The sequence below is a fragment of the Narcine bancroftii genome, chromosome 1 (assembly GCF_036971445.1).
Source record: "Narcine bancroftii isolate sNarBan1 chromosome 1, sNarBan1.hap1, whole genome shotgun sequence".
Classification (NCBI taxonomy): domain Eukaryota; kingdom Metazoa; phylum Chordata; class Chondrichthyes; order Torpediniformes; family Narcinidae; genus Narcine; species Narcine bancroftii.
Genome location: NC_091469.1, coordinates 148,344,156 through 148,360,275, shown reverse-complemented (window position 1 = coordinate 148,360,275; position 16,120 = coordinate 148,344,156). Strand labels below are relative to the sequence as shown.

At 47.4% G+C, this 16,120-nt stretch overlaps 1 non-coding gene across 1 annotated transcript; it reads right to left on the bottom strand.

The window, feature by feature from the left end:
* Positions 1 to 15,780: 15,780 nt before the first annotated feature.
* On the bottom strand, positions 15,781 to 15,887 carry LOC138752092 (U6 spliceosomal RNA). Its single transcript, XR_011350365.1, has one exon. It is a non-coding gene; the product is annotated as a U6 spliceosomal RNA (small nuclear RNA).
* Positions 15,888 to 16,120: the final 233 nt, after the last annotated feature.

Below are 16,120 nucleotides of genomic sequence, written 5' to 3'. Positions count from 1 at the left end.
ATTCAGCAGATTGGTGGGTAAATATCACATCCTTCAAGTGATTAAAATAGAAATTAAAATATTATGTCTTTTTTTAAAATTTACCCAATATTTTGAAATATACTGGTGATTAAATTATTATCCTTTAATAGAGATTATGGGCTGTGAGGGAATAGATGTGGCAGGAAGCAGGGAGTTGGAATACAAAGATCATATACTCATTGACTAGTTGTTCGTGGTGTTGCACAGGCTGCGGTGATGGGGCGCCTTATTCTAATGTCATTTGATCTTGATTTGGATTATGCAACAAATGGCATAGTGGCCAAGTTTACGGACGATAGGATGGTAGGTGGAGGAGCAGGTAGTGTTGAGGAAACAGCGAGGCTGCAGATGGACTTGGATAGACTAGGAAAAGGGGAAGAGGAATGGCAAATGAAATGTAATGTGGAAAAGTCATGCACTTGGGTAGATAAAATAAAGCGGGCAGTTTTTTTTTGTATGGGGTGTGTGGTGCAATCAATGGCCACTCACAGACACGAAGCACGTAGTCAAAGGCTTTATTGATCAAAGGTCCCGGGAATGCCTCTACATGATGCTGGCTCACGTCCAACGTAGGTGGGAGGGAGGAGACTAGGACTCTCACTTTTTTTATTAGGGGATCTAATGGGGAGGGGCTACAGGCCAGCCTGCCCAGCCCAGTGAGGATATGCCCGCTGTACCATTTTCCACCACTGGGAGAATATTGAAAATGCCTGGATGCAAAGGGATCTGGGAACCCTCGTGCAGGATAGCCTGAAGGTAAGCTTGCATATTGAGATAGTGGCGCTGAAGCCAAATGCAATGCTGGCATCCTTTTCAAGAGGAGTAGAAATCAAGAAAAGGGATGTGAGGCATTGGTGAGCCCTCAGTGGGAGCATTGTGAACGGTTTTGGGCTCCTCATTTCAGTAAAGATGTGCTGACATTGGAGAGAGTTCAAAGGAGAATGGAAGGGTTAACATATGAGTAGCATTTACAGCTCTTGCCCTGTATTCATTGGAATTTAGGACAATGGGTGGAATTTAATTGAAACATTTTGAATGTTGAAAGGCATGGACAGAGTAGATGGTAAAAGATTGTTTCCTCGAAAGTCGAGGACAAGAGGGCATAACTTCATTTTGGAACCCCCCCCCCCCCCCCCAATCTGCCTTCAATGTGTTCACACAGCGCTCGAAAGGCGGATAATACCCAGCTTTCAAACACAGAGTAAATGGGGTATACACCTCTGTAAAGAGAACAATTGAGTATTGGAAAATCACAGTGGGTGAAACAAAGGGCGCATACCGAAACCACTACATCAAAAACCAAGATCCACATTGGTAAAACTTCTAAGATATACGACAAGAGAAAACATTTCACGTAAATCAGTGCGGACTAGAAGGGCCGATATGGCCTGTTTCTGTACTGTAAAATTTTGTATGGTTTATATGGTTTTAATACAGGATTACAGTGGAAGAGAAGGTCAATTAGCATCTAGCATGGGCAACATGACAGCACTGTTAGGGGGTTCATTCTTGAGCCTGACAAGGAAAAACTGCCTTTATGCTGGTTGGTGTATGTTTCACACTCTTCTCGCCAATGGGAGGAGGGAGAAGAGAGAAATCTGGGGTGGTTGGATCTTTATAAAAAATGCAGGCTGGATAATTTGCTAATTACAGCTTAGGATCATTAAAAACTCGTAAGGGCACTGCATACCTACGTTCAGATTTATCGGGGAATTCACAAAGAGTCGCTTGTCAACATTCGAACGTCACATCTGTCCAACTGATTTCAAATGAGACTGAGTAATGTGTGGGGCAGCATCGAATTGCCAACGGCATCTTTTGGATTTCGTCTTGGAGAAAGCTTCACTTTTAAGCTCACGATGGCAACATTTCCTATCTCATTGCTGCTGGAGAATCTGAGTTCCTTTATTTTCTCTGTATTTTTCATGGTTGTTCACCATGCCCTGAAGCAAAATCGCTGGTGCTCCAAGATCTGCTTAACTTGTCACGTTCCTTCCAGATTTTGCAACTGCACTGACGAAAACATTAATCTCAATTAAGGCAACAATAAATGTCTCGCTGGGTAATCTGGAAGATACAGTAAAATCCCTAGTATCTGGCAACCATGGGCATTAGTAGATGCTGGGTAAGTGTATTTTCTGGTTGCTTGAGTTATAGCTAACTAATATACCTGCATTAAGAACAAACAGTTTAAAAGACAAGAAACAAAATTACTGTTGCAGTGAATGGGAATTCACTGTCTATGTATTGTTCAGATGGCTGGCCCCTCCCTTGGCTCCACCCTCATATAAACCCTGGTTTTCCCGCCTTACCTCAGATTCACTTGAGGGCCATTGTCTCTACCGGCCATTGATTGTAAGCTATTAAAAGCCTGTTTGTACTCCTCGCTTGTCTCTGAGTGCAATCAGTCACCTTACAATTGTACTGTACTAACACTGAACAAACTTCACTAGAATCAATACATAAAGCTTGAAGCAGTGGTTCTCAACCTTTTTCTTTCCACTCACATTCCACTTTAAGTATTCCCTCTGCCATCAGTACTCTGTGATTAGTAAGGGATTGTTTAAGGTGGTATGAGGGTGGGAAGAAAAAAGTTTGAAAACCACTGTTTTAATCGTCCCTCATTGACTTGTTATGTGTATGGTTTCAGAACTCCAAAAGAAATGGGCCAATGACAATTTTTCTCAAGCAAAATATTTCAGTCGCAATTGGGTCTAGAGCAGTGATTCTCAACCTTCCCTTCCCACTCACCTCCCACCTTAAGCAATCCCTTACTAATCACGGAGCACCGATGGCAGAGGGATTACTTAAAGTGGGAGGTGAGTGGAAAGAAAAAGGTTGAGAATCACTGCTTTAAAGTACTTAACTTTATCTTCAATCATATTCTTTGAAAACATTTAAACCGCCACTAGTGCCACCCGAAAGATGAATTACATTATATTATAATAAAGATGAATTATACTTAGAGATAATTAACCCCCCAACCCCCAAGATTACAGATAAATCTGTGTGATACTTTCTAAGCAAGGATAAGGAGGCACTTTAAGGGAGTCACCCCAACGGCAAGTGGCATCAACCAGCTCTTCATCCTGGGCGACGCAACTTTACTCAAACCCAAATTTATTCAAACAGCCACTATGAATAAAGCATGGCCATGCCTGAATATTTGCTCCAATCTTCACCATAGGTTTATTGTGTTACTTCAAAGAACAGTCACTTTTACAATCCTAAGCTTACGTATTTCTACGCATTATTTTATTCTTATTTATTTTAATTTTTAAAATATATTTTCCTAGCTATGTTGGTCAGTTGCTTGAGGCTGCCGGTTGCTTGAATTCCAGATACCTGGAGTTTTACTGTACATACATATAAGATAGGCTGCAAACATTGATATGGAGCCGACATGCTACAGACGATAACGTAGAGCATACTCACTGTCTGTCTCCAAAGGAACACTGGTAAAATGGGAGAATCTTCCCTTGGCAAAGATAAAATATCATTGAGAAGAAAAAGAAGGTTTAATTTCCCTCTTGCATGTTGCAATTCATGGAGCAGTACATTGAATAAAGATGCACAATGGGTGTAAGACCTGTGATCTGTAAAAGAATTGTACACATTTAGTGTACCTAAGCCCTGCCTATGTGGCCTTCTTTAGATCATAGAGAGTAGATCCGGACTGGGCGAGCATTTTGCTCATTTCCTTTGCTCTGTCTACTGTAACGGCAGGGTTCTCTCAGTGGCCAATCATTTAAATTCTGCGCCCCATTCCCGTCTCCCATGCCGGCATGTCATATGAACTGTCAAACTGAAGCCATCCATAAATTGGAGGGGCCACACCTAATGTCCTCTGTGGGCCCTCTGGGCCACTGGTTATCAACTTATCCGTTTTCTGTTCTGTTGCTCTCTCTGCCTCCGTCTCTTGCCCATCCCTGTCTCCTATCTTCCAGTTCTCCACCCCTTCCCTCTCTATTCAGAGAGGTATCCCCCTCCCCCACCTCTTCTGATCACTTCTCAGTTTTTTTTTCCTATTGTGGCCTCCTACCCATTTCCACCTAGAACCTCTTGCCCAAGACTCTATGTTCAACCCCTCCCCCGTCATCTTAATCAGGCACCGGCCTGCCTTTAGCTGATAGCTTGATGAAGAGTTCAAACCTGAAATGTTGGATATGCATCTTTATCTGGTGTTTATAAAGAATGCTGTGTGGTTGCTTTTTCTCCAGCAGTTTCGTGTAAACTACTTTTGTAATGCTTTCTTTGTAACTTATAATTACGGGTGTGTTTCTGAAAGCATTGCCCTTGGAAACTCATGTCTTCCCTCCGAACTACACTTGTGATGCTGTCGGCAATACTCAAATTTGTGTTGGGTGGTAAAGGCAGCTGATGCAAGATCTATGACTTAACAGTACATATATGGAGGGCTGAAACATGCAGAGCAGATCTCATGTATTATGGATACAGGCGTGTTAAATATTCATGGAGGGAGACGGGCCTTCAGATTTTGTTGTGCTCTAGGATTTGCAAAGCAAAGTTCAAAATCAACAGGAATCCTGTTGAATGATGGGGAAAGCCCAAGGGGTGAAGGGCTGATTTCTGTCCCTGTTTCACTATGATGTAATTTAATGAGCTGATGTACTGAAAATCTGCACCAACCAACTAGCCGGAGGGTTCACGGACATTTTCAACCTCTCAGTGCTCCAGTCAGAGGTTCCCACCTGCTTCAAAAGGGTATCAAGCATCCCGGTAGCCGAGAAGACTCGTGAGAGCTGCCTCAATGACTACCAGCCAGGGGTACTAACTTCTACTGTGATAAGATCCTTTGAGAGGCCAGTCATGGGCAGAAATAGCCCATACCTAAGAAAAGATCAGGAACCACCGCAGTTCACCTATTCTCACAATCGCTTCACGGCAGATCACTGGCTCTCCACTCAGTTCTGGATCACTTTGAAAGCAGCAATTCATATGGATGGCTCTTGGCCTTTAACACCATTATTCCCTCTGTGCTGGTCATGAAGTTACAAACTCTAGGCAACTGGATCTTTGACTTTCTCATCAGAAGACCACAGTCAGTACAAATTGGAAACAACGTTTCCTCCTCACTGATTATTAAAACTGGTGCACCCCAAGGATGCGTGCTTAGCCCACTGCTCTACTCATTACACACCCACGACTGTGTGGCCGGGCACAATTGCAATGCCATCTACAAGTTTGCAGATGACACCACAACTGTCGGCAGAATCACAAACGGCAATGAGGAAGCGTCCAGGAGGGAGATAGATCAGCTCATTAAATGTTGTAATGACAACAACCTTGCGATCAACACCAGCAAAACCAAAGGGATGATTGTGGACTTCAGGAAGAAGTCAAAGGAAGATGACCCAGTCCTCATCGAGGGCTCAGTAGTGGAGAAGGTCAAGAACTTCAAATTCCTGGCTGTCAACATCTCTGAGGATGCCACAAAACATTGAATTTCATGAGTTTGTAGTGGCAGCTACTCTGCTCCTGCAATAACACACACAACCAGACGGGTTGAGCTCAGTGAGCAGACTAGTTTATTGCAGGCTGCTGGGCTGTACTTATACTCCCAGCCTGGACCAAGCTGAGAACCGTGCTGGAAGGCGCTGATGTCACCCGGGCGTCACGTGGTCCTCCAGCGCGGGTTTCTGAGCCCCGTGCTGGAAGGAAGGGAACCCCTGACGACGCCATTTTGGCCGGCTGCCCCGCTGCGTGGCTTACAAACGGGGCCGGTTCGCCTGCCTCGTGGTGAGCCGTCACATAGCCCCCCGCTAGAACTGGCGCCAATGTCCTTTTTCGCCGGGTGGCCTCGCTTCTTGGGCTGGGCAATGACCACAGGCTTGGTGGGATCAAGGTGCGCTGGCTTCAGCCTGTCCATGGTAAACAGATCTCGCCTCCCACCCAATTCCAGCGTGAACGTCGAGCCGGAATGCTGTATAACCCTGTACGGACCCTCGTACGGTCGCTACAGAGGTGCCGCGGTGGGGCCCCGCCGAACGAAAATGTACTCTGCAGAAAGTAGTTCACCGGGAACGTGAGATGGGCGGGTGCCTTGCCTGGGTGGTGGTGGGGGTTCAAACAAGTCCAAGCATGCCCTGAGGTGAGGAAGTAGTTCGTGTGGCGACCGCTGGGGATTGTGAGGTGTGTTGACAAACTCACCAGGTAGTGCCCGCAGCGCACCGTAGACCAGCTCAGCTGATTATGCCTGCAGATCTTCCTTGGGAGTGGAGCAGATGCCCAGGAGCACTCAAGGCAGTTTGTCTGCCCAGTTGGGACCGGTGAGGCGGGCCATGAGCGCCGACTTAAGGTGGTGGTGCAGACATTCGACCAGTCCATTGGCCTGCGGGTGGTAGGCCATGGTGCGGTGTAGCTGGATCCCCAACCTGTTGGCGAGCTGTGCCCAGAGTACCAGTGTACCTCACTGGTGAGGTAACGCGGGACACTGAACCGGGCGACCCAGCCATACAACAGTGCTTGGGAGCGGGAGTTGGTGGAGGAGTCTGGTATTGGGATCGCCTAGGGCCAGTGAGTGGTGCGGTCAAACACCATAAACAGGTAACAGTTGCCTCAGGAAACGGGTGAATCCGACGATGTCCACATGAATGTGGCTGAACCGTTCCCACACGTGCTTGAAATCCTGTACAGGTGCCTTGGTGTGCCTGTACACCTTGAACATTTAGCAATGGGTGCATGTTCTGGCCCAGCCCGCGATCTGCTTCCTAAGCCCATGCCATACAAACCGCTCTGCCACTATCTGAACCGTGGACCTGATGGACGGATGTGAAAGGTCGTGGATGTGACGGAAGACCTGCCTGTGTCATTGCTGCGGAACCACTGGCTATGGGGTGCCCAAAGAGATATCGCACAGGATGGTCCCTTCGCCACTTGGAGTAGGGAGGTCTCAGAACTGCAGGTCCGTGATGGCGGTCTTGAAGGCCCTTGTCTCCTCATCAGATTCCTGGTCCCGGGCGAGCTGGTCGAAGTCGAGGCCGGGCGTCAGCGCAAAGATGGCCAGTCGCGAGAGTGCATCGGCAACCACATTGTCCTTCCCGCCTTGTGCCGAATGTCGGTGGTAAACTCCAACACGAAGGAGAGGTGACGCTGCTGGCGGGCCGACCAGGGATCCTTTACCATCGCTTGCACCTGGGTGAGGGGTTTGTGGTCGGTGAAAGTGATAAAAGTCCTTCCCTCCAAAAAATAGCAGAAATGCAGCACCACCAGGTACATGTCCATTAACTCGTGGTTGAAGGAACTATACTTTTGTTCCGGCAGGCGGAACAGGCGGCTGAAGAATGCCAGCGGCTTCAAATGTCCATTCACCTGCTGCTCCAAGATGGCACCGATGGCTGTGGTAGAGGCATCGACAGAGAATGTGCTGGTGGGCGAGCAAGGCAACCTTCGCGAGGGTGTCCTTGGTGGCCTCGAATGCAGTGCAGGCTTCTGGGATCCAAGCGAGCATCTTGTGCTTGGCTGCGATGAGGATGAATAGCGGCTGCATGATGCATGCAGCTCCTGGAATTAAGTGGTTGTAAAAGTTGACCATACCCGCGAACTCCCGCAGCCCCTTGAGGCTGTCCAGGCATGGGAACTCCCTTATAGAGGCAACCTTCGCAGCGGTGGGTGATGGTATGGCCCAGGAACTGCATGGTCTCTTTCCTGAACTGGCCCTTAGCCAGGTTGATGGTAAGGCCAAAGTCGGCCAGCCGGGAGAAAAAGGCATGTAGGTGGGCCTTATGTTGTGCCCGGTCCTTGCTGGTGATATGCCTTCCAAATAAATAAAGAGGAAATTCAAGTCCCTGCCCACAGAGTCCATGAGGAGCTGGAAGGACTGAGCGGCATTCTTGAGCCCAAACGGCATGCGCAGGAATTCGAACAAGTCAAAGGGGGTGATGATGGCCATCTTGGGTATGTCCTCAGGGTGCACCAGGATCTGGTGATATCCGCGTACCAGGTCAACTTTGGAGAAGACCTTCGCATCATGCAGGTTGGCCGTAAAGTCTTGGATGTGAGCGATGGGTTAACAGTCAGGAACGGTTGCCTCATTGAGCCATCGGTAATCTCCGTAGGGACGCCACCCACCGGAGGTTTTCAGGACCAGGTGGAACAGCGAGGCCCATAGGCTGTTGGAACGCCGAATGATCCCCAGCTCCAACAGGTGCAAAAACTCCTCCTTTGCTAGCTGGAGCTTGTCAGGCAGGAGCCGGTGTGCCTTGGAGTGAACTGCTGGGCCCTGGGTGGGGATGTGGTGGAACACCCCATGCCGTGGCGAAGCAGCAGAGCACTGTGGCTTGAGGAGTGTCGGGAACTCGTCCAGGATTCGCTGGAACTCGTCTCTGCGTGTGCTGATCGTGGCCATCTGTGGTTGCTCCAAGCGGGAGGCGTTGAAGCGAATGGCCTGGAAGATACAGGTGTCCACCAGGCGCCTACCTCGAATGTCCACCAGAAGTCCGTGTGCGAGGAGAAAGTCTGCACCCAGGATGCCAGTTGGGAGGGACGAGACAGTGAATCTCCACGCGAAATTCCATTGGCCGATCTGGAAGTGGACTGTCTTGTCTCCATATGTCCGGATTGCCGTTGTGTTGGCCGTATGGAGGGAAGGTCCACGAGGTCGGTTCCTGGACTCAACAGCTGTGACCAGGATGATGCTGATCTGGGCTCCAATGTCAACGAGGAACTGCCGGCCGCTGACTTGAGTCCCGCAGGTGGAGGAGGCTGTCTCCTTGGCCAGCCACCGCAGCCATTAACAGCAGCCGGTCTCATCATTTCCCTGGAACGAGCAGGGCTGATGACACTTCCAAGCCTTGGCTCCCCAGCACTGGTGGTAGAAGCAGAGGCCTGAAGCAGATGCTGTGACCTTGGTTATGCTCTTGGAGGCCCATACAGGGGCCAAATACTCTACTGCAGCGCTAGGGGCAGGCTTGGCATGGTTGTGCCCGTGCTCATGACCTGCTGGACCACTGAGCCCTCCTGGAATCGTGCGAGCCATAGCTCTTGGGCCTTCTGGGTGACCTTTCTCGGGTCGGTGAGGCCCTACTGGACTAGTAGTGGGCGGATGACCCCGGGCATATGTTCAAGGAAGGTGCACTGGAAAAGTGGGCAGTTGGTGTGCTCACCCATGAGCGTGAGATCTCGTCCATCAGTTCCATCGGGGACCTGTCCCCCAGGGTGTCGAGGTGCAGCATCTGAGTGGCACGCTGATGTCTGGATAGTCCGAGGGACCCGGTAAGTACCTTCTTGATGGTCTCGTATTTGTCCTCGGCGGGTGGGTGCTGAACAAGGTGCAGTACACGTCTGGCGGTGGCCTGGTCCAGGGCAGCGACCACATGGTAGAATTTGGTCATGTCGGATGGAATCTGGTGGAAGTGAAACTGTGCTTCTGTGTGGTCGAACCAGTTCTCCAGCTCATGAACCCAGAATTCAGTCAGTTTTATGGCTATAGCACTGATCCCAGGCTCGCTCTTGATGGGTTCAAAGACGTATGAACCAGTCGGGTCACCAATTGTAGTGGCAGCTACACTGTTCCTGCAATAATACACACCACCAGACGGGTTGAGCTCAGTGAGCAGACTAGGCTGCTGGGCTGCACTTATGCTCCCAGCCCGGACCTGGCTGAGAACCGCGCTGCAGCGCGCTGACGTCACCCGGGCATCACGTGTCCCCCAGCGCGGGTTTCTGAGCCCCATGCTGAAAGGAAGGGAAACCCCTGACGGCGCCATTTTGGCCGGCTGCCCCACCGCATGGCTTCCAAGTGGGGCTGGATCGCCTGCCTCGTGGTGAGCCGCCACAATAAATTCTGATTCTAATTCTGAGCCAGTATAAGATCCTTGCAGAGAGTCAGCTCTGCAATTGGAAGAATCAAGCACATATATACCTGGCTGCAATGGTGTCCACCAATCATACACTCCCCAGCAATGTAAGAGATAATTGCGGTAGAACGTCTACCTCCTAAAAGTCAAAGGGAGGGTCTCAGCAAGACACCAGCGGCCAATCAACAAGCCAAATAGATTGCAGAACCCCAATACAGCATGTAGCGGTTAGCACAATGCTATTACAGTGACAGTGACCCAGGTTTGAATCTGGCATTGTCTTTAAGGAGTTTGTACATTCTCCCCAGGACTATGAGGGTGAATGTTTAATCGCATAAAGATGCTGACACATTGTGTTAGTTCAACTGACAGAAAAATGTTTTGTCACTGAATTTTGCTTGTACTCAGCATCTGATGCCTCTCCTATCAGTGTCCAACAATAGTTGGCCAACATTGATGGATTCCAATTGCCCTGACACCGCTTTTCCATGGCCACAATGTCCCGTCAAAACTCAAGTCGAATCATGGTTCCGGTTCCTGGCTTCCAGGAGCCAGCCTCCAGCAGCACATGCGGGTCCCCCGATTTCACGTCGTCCACCTTGAAGGCTGATGGAGGAGGTGAGTGCGGTTTCAGGTGAGGAAAAATCTGGAATGTTCACAGGAAAGAGGGGAAGATGGAACGTGTCGCAAATTTGTCAGGAAAGGAAACAGAGTCCTAATGTGAAAATCCACCAGTGATCTGAATCAGATTAGGGATGGACGGTTAACTGGCAAAACTGACAGGTCTTCACCTGAATGCATGTCGAATCTGTGATGAAGTCAGAGCATTAATGACACAAATTGAGTGCGATCAGCAATTCTTGTGTCCTCCTTTTCTCATAATCCAAAAATGACAACAGTTCCTCATGTCCAACTTTGTTTGCACTCTTTTTATCCAGTTTAATTCAATTTTTTAAATTGAATTTCGAGACGCAGCATGGTAACGGGCCCTTCTGGCCCATGAGTCACACCACCCGAAATGCATCCAGGTACACAATCAACCAACAAACCACATACGGTTTTGAAGGGTGGAGGGGTGAAGAAACCAGAACACCTGGAAGAAACTCGTGCTCGTCAGGGGGAGAACATAGAAACACAGACAGCACAGTGGATTTGATCCCGGGTCGCTGGCACTAATTGCGGGTCTCTGGCATTGTAAAAGCATTGTAAAAGTGTCATGTTTACCACTTCACTGACCGAGCTTCAATTTGTTTGCAGTCTGTGAGATGTTTGATTTAGAAACATAATTTGGGAAAAGGTCAACCCCAGCCAATCAACTTGCCATCGACAAATTGCCGCAAGCAGAGGTTATTTTTCTTTTCAATTTAGACATTGCTAGGCTCTATCAATAACTCCAAAGCTGTAGAGTGAGGAACGATAGGGTTTGTTATACCTTTGACTTGGTGCTGGCCCAATTTCATGTGCTCAAATGAGGACAGGGAGCGGGAGGTCGACCTTTATTCCAGGGTCACAAGGGGAGGAGTTTTCACGGCATGAGTCACCAGTGGGGGCCGGGCCAGCTACCAGTTGCATTGTCACATATTTGTATCAATACAGACATACAGCACAGTAACTGGCCCTTCCAACCTATGAACTCGTGCCATCCAAATGCCCCAATTAACCTATAACAACACCCCCCCCCGACCCATTGAAGGGTAAGAGGAAACCAAAGTGCCTGGAATATGCGATCACTCTTTATTCTGTTCAAGATGACGTCTAACTCTGTGCTGTTAGTCCCCAAAATGATTCAAGAGAGAAAAACACCTTTCAGCTCATCTCAAAGATTATGTGCTCTGACCTAAAGACTTTCTGTGTTTTCCCAGTTTAGTGCATTTTCAAATTAAATTATTTGGTACATCTGATCAAAATAATTAGTTGCAGAGGTGCTTAACTTTCACTGCAGTGTCCGCAAATGTTAATATATTTACGTTAAACCAGTGGTCCTCAACCTTTTCCTTTCCACTCATGTACCACTGTAAGTAATCTTAAGTACCATAAGTGCTCTGTGATTAGTAAGAGATTACTTAAGGTGGAATGTAGGTGGAAAGAAAAAGTTTGAAAACCACTGTTTTAATCGTACCTAATTGACTCGTTATGTGCACGGTTTCATAACTCCAAAGGAAATGGGCCAATGACAATTTTTCTCAAGCAAAATATTTCAGGAACAATTGGGTTTGGAGCAGTGATTCTCAACCTTCCCTTCCCACTGTGGTGCACTGCAGTCGATCAAACAGGCACTAAAAAATGAAAGGCTGGATTGTTGGCTTTAATTTGCTTAAAACTTCCACACCACGTCCTGTATCCCTTCTGGCTCCGCCTGCTCTGCTCCTGCTCAGGGGGCGGCGTGAGCCTTTATGGGGGGGGGGGGCAGTGATTGGCAGGGAGTAGGTGGAGCCAGTCTCCTAGGTTTCCTCCTTGCAGGGACAATGGGTTGCCCTCTGCAGTAGGTAGGCAGGAATGGAGACAGGTGCAGGCAGTCACAAACAGTCCAGTGGTTGCATTCTTCTTTGGCTTGGCTTCGCGGACGAAGATTTATGGAGGGGTAAATGTCCACGTCAGCTGCAGGCTCGTTTGTGGCTGACAAGTCCGATGCGGGACAGGCAGACACGGTTGCAGCGGTTGCAGGGGAAAATTGGTTGGTTGGGGTTGGGTGCTGGGTTTTTCCTCCTTTGCCTTTTGTCAGTGAGGTGGGCTCTGCGGTCTTCTTCAAAGGAGGTTGCTGCCCGCCGAACTGTGAGGCGCCAAGATGCACGGTTTGAGGTGATATCAGCCCACTGGCGGTGGTCAATGTAGCAGGCACCAAGAGATTTCTTTAGGCAGTCCTTGTACCTCTTCTTTGGTGCACCTCTGTCACGATGGCCAGTGGAGAGCTCGCCATATAACACGATCTTGGGGAGGCGATGGTCCTCCATTCTGGAGATGTGACCTACTCAGCGCATTACCACACACTCAAATACCACCTTAAGAAATCCCTTACTAATCACAAAGCACCAATGGCATAGGGATTATTTAAAGTGGTATATGAGTGGAAAGAAAATGGTTGAGAACCACTGGGCTAGATTGTATGGGAGCATGTAACCATATAATCATATAACCATATAACCACTTACAGCACAGAACAGGCCAGTTCGGCCCTACTAGTCCATGCCGTAGCAAATCTCCACCCTCCTAGTCCCACTGACCAGCACCCGGTCCATACACCTCTAGTCCCCTCCTATCCATGTAATGATCCAGTCTTTCCTTAAATGTAACCAATGATCCCGCCTCGACCATGTCTGCCGGAATCTCATTCCACATCCCCACCACCCTCTGCGTAAAGAAATTTCCCCTCATGTTCCCCTTATAATTTTCCCCCTTCAATCTTAAACCATGTCCTCTAGTTTGAATCTCCCCCTTTCTTAATTGAAAAAGCCTATCCACATTTACTCTGTCTGTCCCTTTTAAAATCTGTTGGTGTTGCCTGAGATTATGGACGTTCCACAATCACGCCTCCTCTCTATGTAATAAGTTAACATTTGATATGCATGTTCAGTTAGATGCCACCTTGAACAGAATAAAGAGTGACCACAGTTCCTATCATGTGAGACTATTCTTTGGGGTAAATACACGACAGAGGAATCCCACGCAGATACGGGGAGAGCGTACAAACTCCTTACAGACAGCGCGGGATTCGAACCTGAGTCGCTGTGCAGGAGATTTACTGAATGAGGGTATTTGAGCTTTCCATATTTTGGCAGGCCATGGTTGAAACACAATACAATAAAATATAGTGAACAAGAAAAAATTATGAAAATTTTAAACTGAACGTAAAACCGGAATGACGAAGAAAATGTGAAGCCAAAACCTGTAAAATCAAACCCATCTTGGAGAAGAGGAAAATGGAGAACCACCATATTCATTGAAAAGAGCATAGTTTGCATGGGGCGGCATTTTGAGCTACTTTGTTCCTTAATGAGAATGTTTTTTTATGAAATTTGAACTTGAGTAATTTTTGTTTTAAATTGGTTAATGGCTGGCATTTAATTTCTGCTTCTAGTTATCCCTGAGCTGGCTGTCTTGCAAGGCTACTAAAGGGGACTAGTTAAGTAACTCAATCAGAACAGCAAAATCTGTAGCACAGAACAGGCCTTTCAGCCCACAGTGTTGTGCCAACATAATAACCTACTCTGCTTACTAGCTAGACTTTCCCTACTGCACAACCCTCCATTTTCCTCAGTTCCATGAGTCTCTTGAAGTATCCTATTGTATCAGTCTCCACTAGCGTTGCAGTCAGCACATTCCATGCCCCTACCACTCTTGGTGTAAAAAATGTACCTCTCACATTCCCCCACTGCTTACTTTAAAGCAACACCATCAACTCAGGGAAAAACCCTCTGGCCTTCCACATAACCAATGCCTCTCAACATCCTATACACCTCTATCAGGTCACCACCCCCCCCCCCACCCCTTCCCCCCAACCATTCTCTGTCGCTTCAAGGAGAAAAGGTCATTCGCTCAACATATTTTCATAAGGCATGCTCTCCAATCTGGGCAATATCCTTGTAAATCTCCTCTGCCCACTCTATAGCGTCCACAACCTTCCTGTACTGAGGTTGACCATAAATACATGCTAATGGGTGCGCAAATCAATCTGGGCTACGCAAGTTGCGATTTCCTTTTCTGAGGTGACATGAGTTCTAATCCCACAATGGCCATTCTTTTCTTGTCTGGCTATCCATGAGTTCATATATGGCTGGCTTTCAAATTGCATAACAAACAACACACATGCCACCACCGTCATCTTCATCGACAATTAAGGTGGCAGCTACATGTTGGTGTTGCCTGAGATTATGGACGTTCCACAATCATGCCTCCTCTCTATGAACATGTCACAAATTTACCCCCTTCCCTTCCCTCCATTGACACCTCCCACAGTCAACGAAAGGCAGCCAACACAGTGAAGGGACTCTTTTCTCCCCCCTCCCATTGGGAGGAAGGCTCTAATGGGTGAAAGCTTACACTAAGAGGCTTAAAAGCAGTTTTGTCCCTGCAGTCATCAGGCTCCTGAATGAACTGCATAACAGTGCTGTTACGTTGGTACTAACTGATACTTTTTTTGGGTAAAAATATACCAGCCACTCTCAATCTTTTCTTGGCTTCCTACCACCCCCCACCCTGGGATTCTGCTGAAAGTTTATGGGCCCCCTTTCTCTGTGAAGCAGTCAAATTTGATTTATTTTGTTCTTCTCTCCTACCGACTACATTAAAAAGAAACATACAAAGTATTTATGTTATATGAGCTGAAAGGAAGATAAAACTTTTACTTCCATTGAGAATGGCTGCGCTCTAGACTAAATTGTGTTCTTCCACTTGACGCCACAGTCTGAATGCTAGAGCTATTCTGTTAACTTCTCACTGGTGAACCCTACTCACTGCACTAATTATAACGTGACAAATAAACTGAAACCTAAAAACTTAAATTCAGTTGCCTGATTTCCAAAGCCTGGATAAATAGGAAGAAACACAATTCGGTTTCAGAGTGGCATCTTTACCTAAATTGGATTTGTAGTTTAAATTTAGCAGCTGCCATGGTTGAGATACGGGTTAACGGTCTGGCCTTTCAAGAATTTAATCCCTGGCGCTCTCTTCAAAGACAAGTGGCTCTCCACCTTTAATCACCGACAAGATGCGTGAAGTATTCACTGACAACGCAGGCCACCTGCAACAAACCCATGGACTCCCAGGGTTTGTACAAGCCCCTTCTCAGATCCACCAACAAGATCTTTGCTCTGGTTTGGAAGGAGAACTTGGAGAATTTTTGTTTATTTTTCAATTTGGAACCTTGTTTTACACATCATCAGTCATTTTTTTGGATATTTTTTAATTTTTATTATTATTTTTTAATTTAATTTTTTTTAAATTAAAAAATATGGAACGCTTCACAAATTTGCGTGTCATCCTTGTGCAGGGGCCATGCTAATCTTCTCTATATCATTCCAATTTTAGTATATGTGCTGCCGAAGCGAGCACCACATAATCAGTCAAGATATCAGTTGTGAGTTACATCATACCTTGAAGAAGGGCTCAGGACAAAACATCGGTTATATATCTTTACCTCCTATGGATGCTGTGAGAATGGCTGAGATCCTCAGGTGTTGCTGTCACTCCAATCACAGGGCCTGCAGACTTTTTTATTTCACCTTCTATCAGTTACATTTCTTTTCTCTGGTTTTCCTCAGACCATCTGCAATAAATCCATTGAT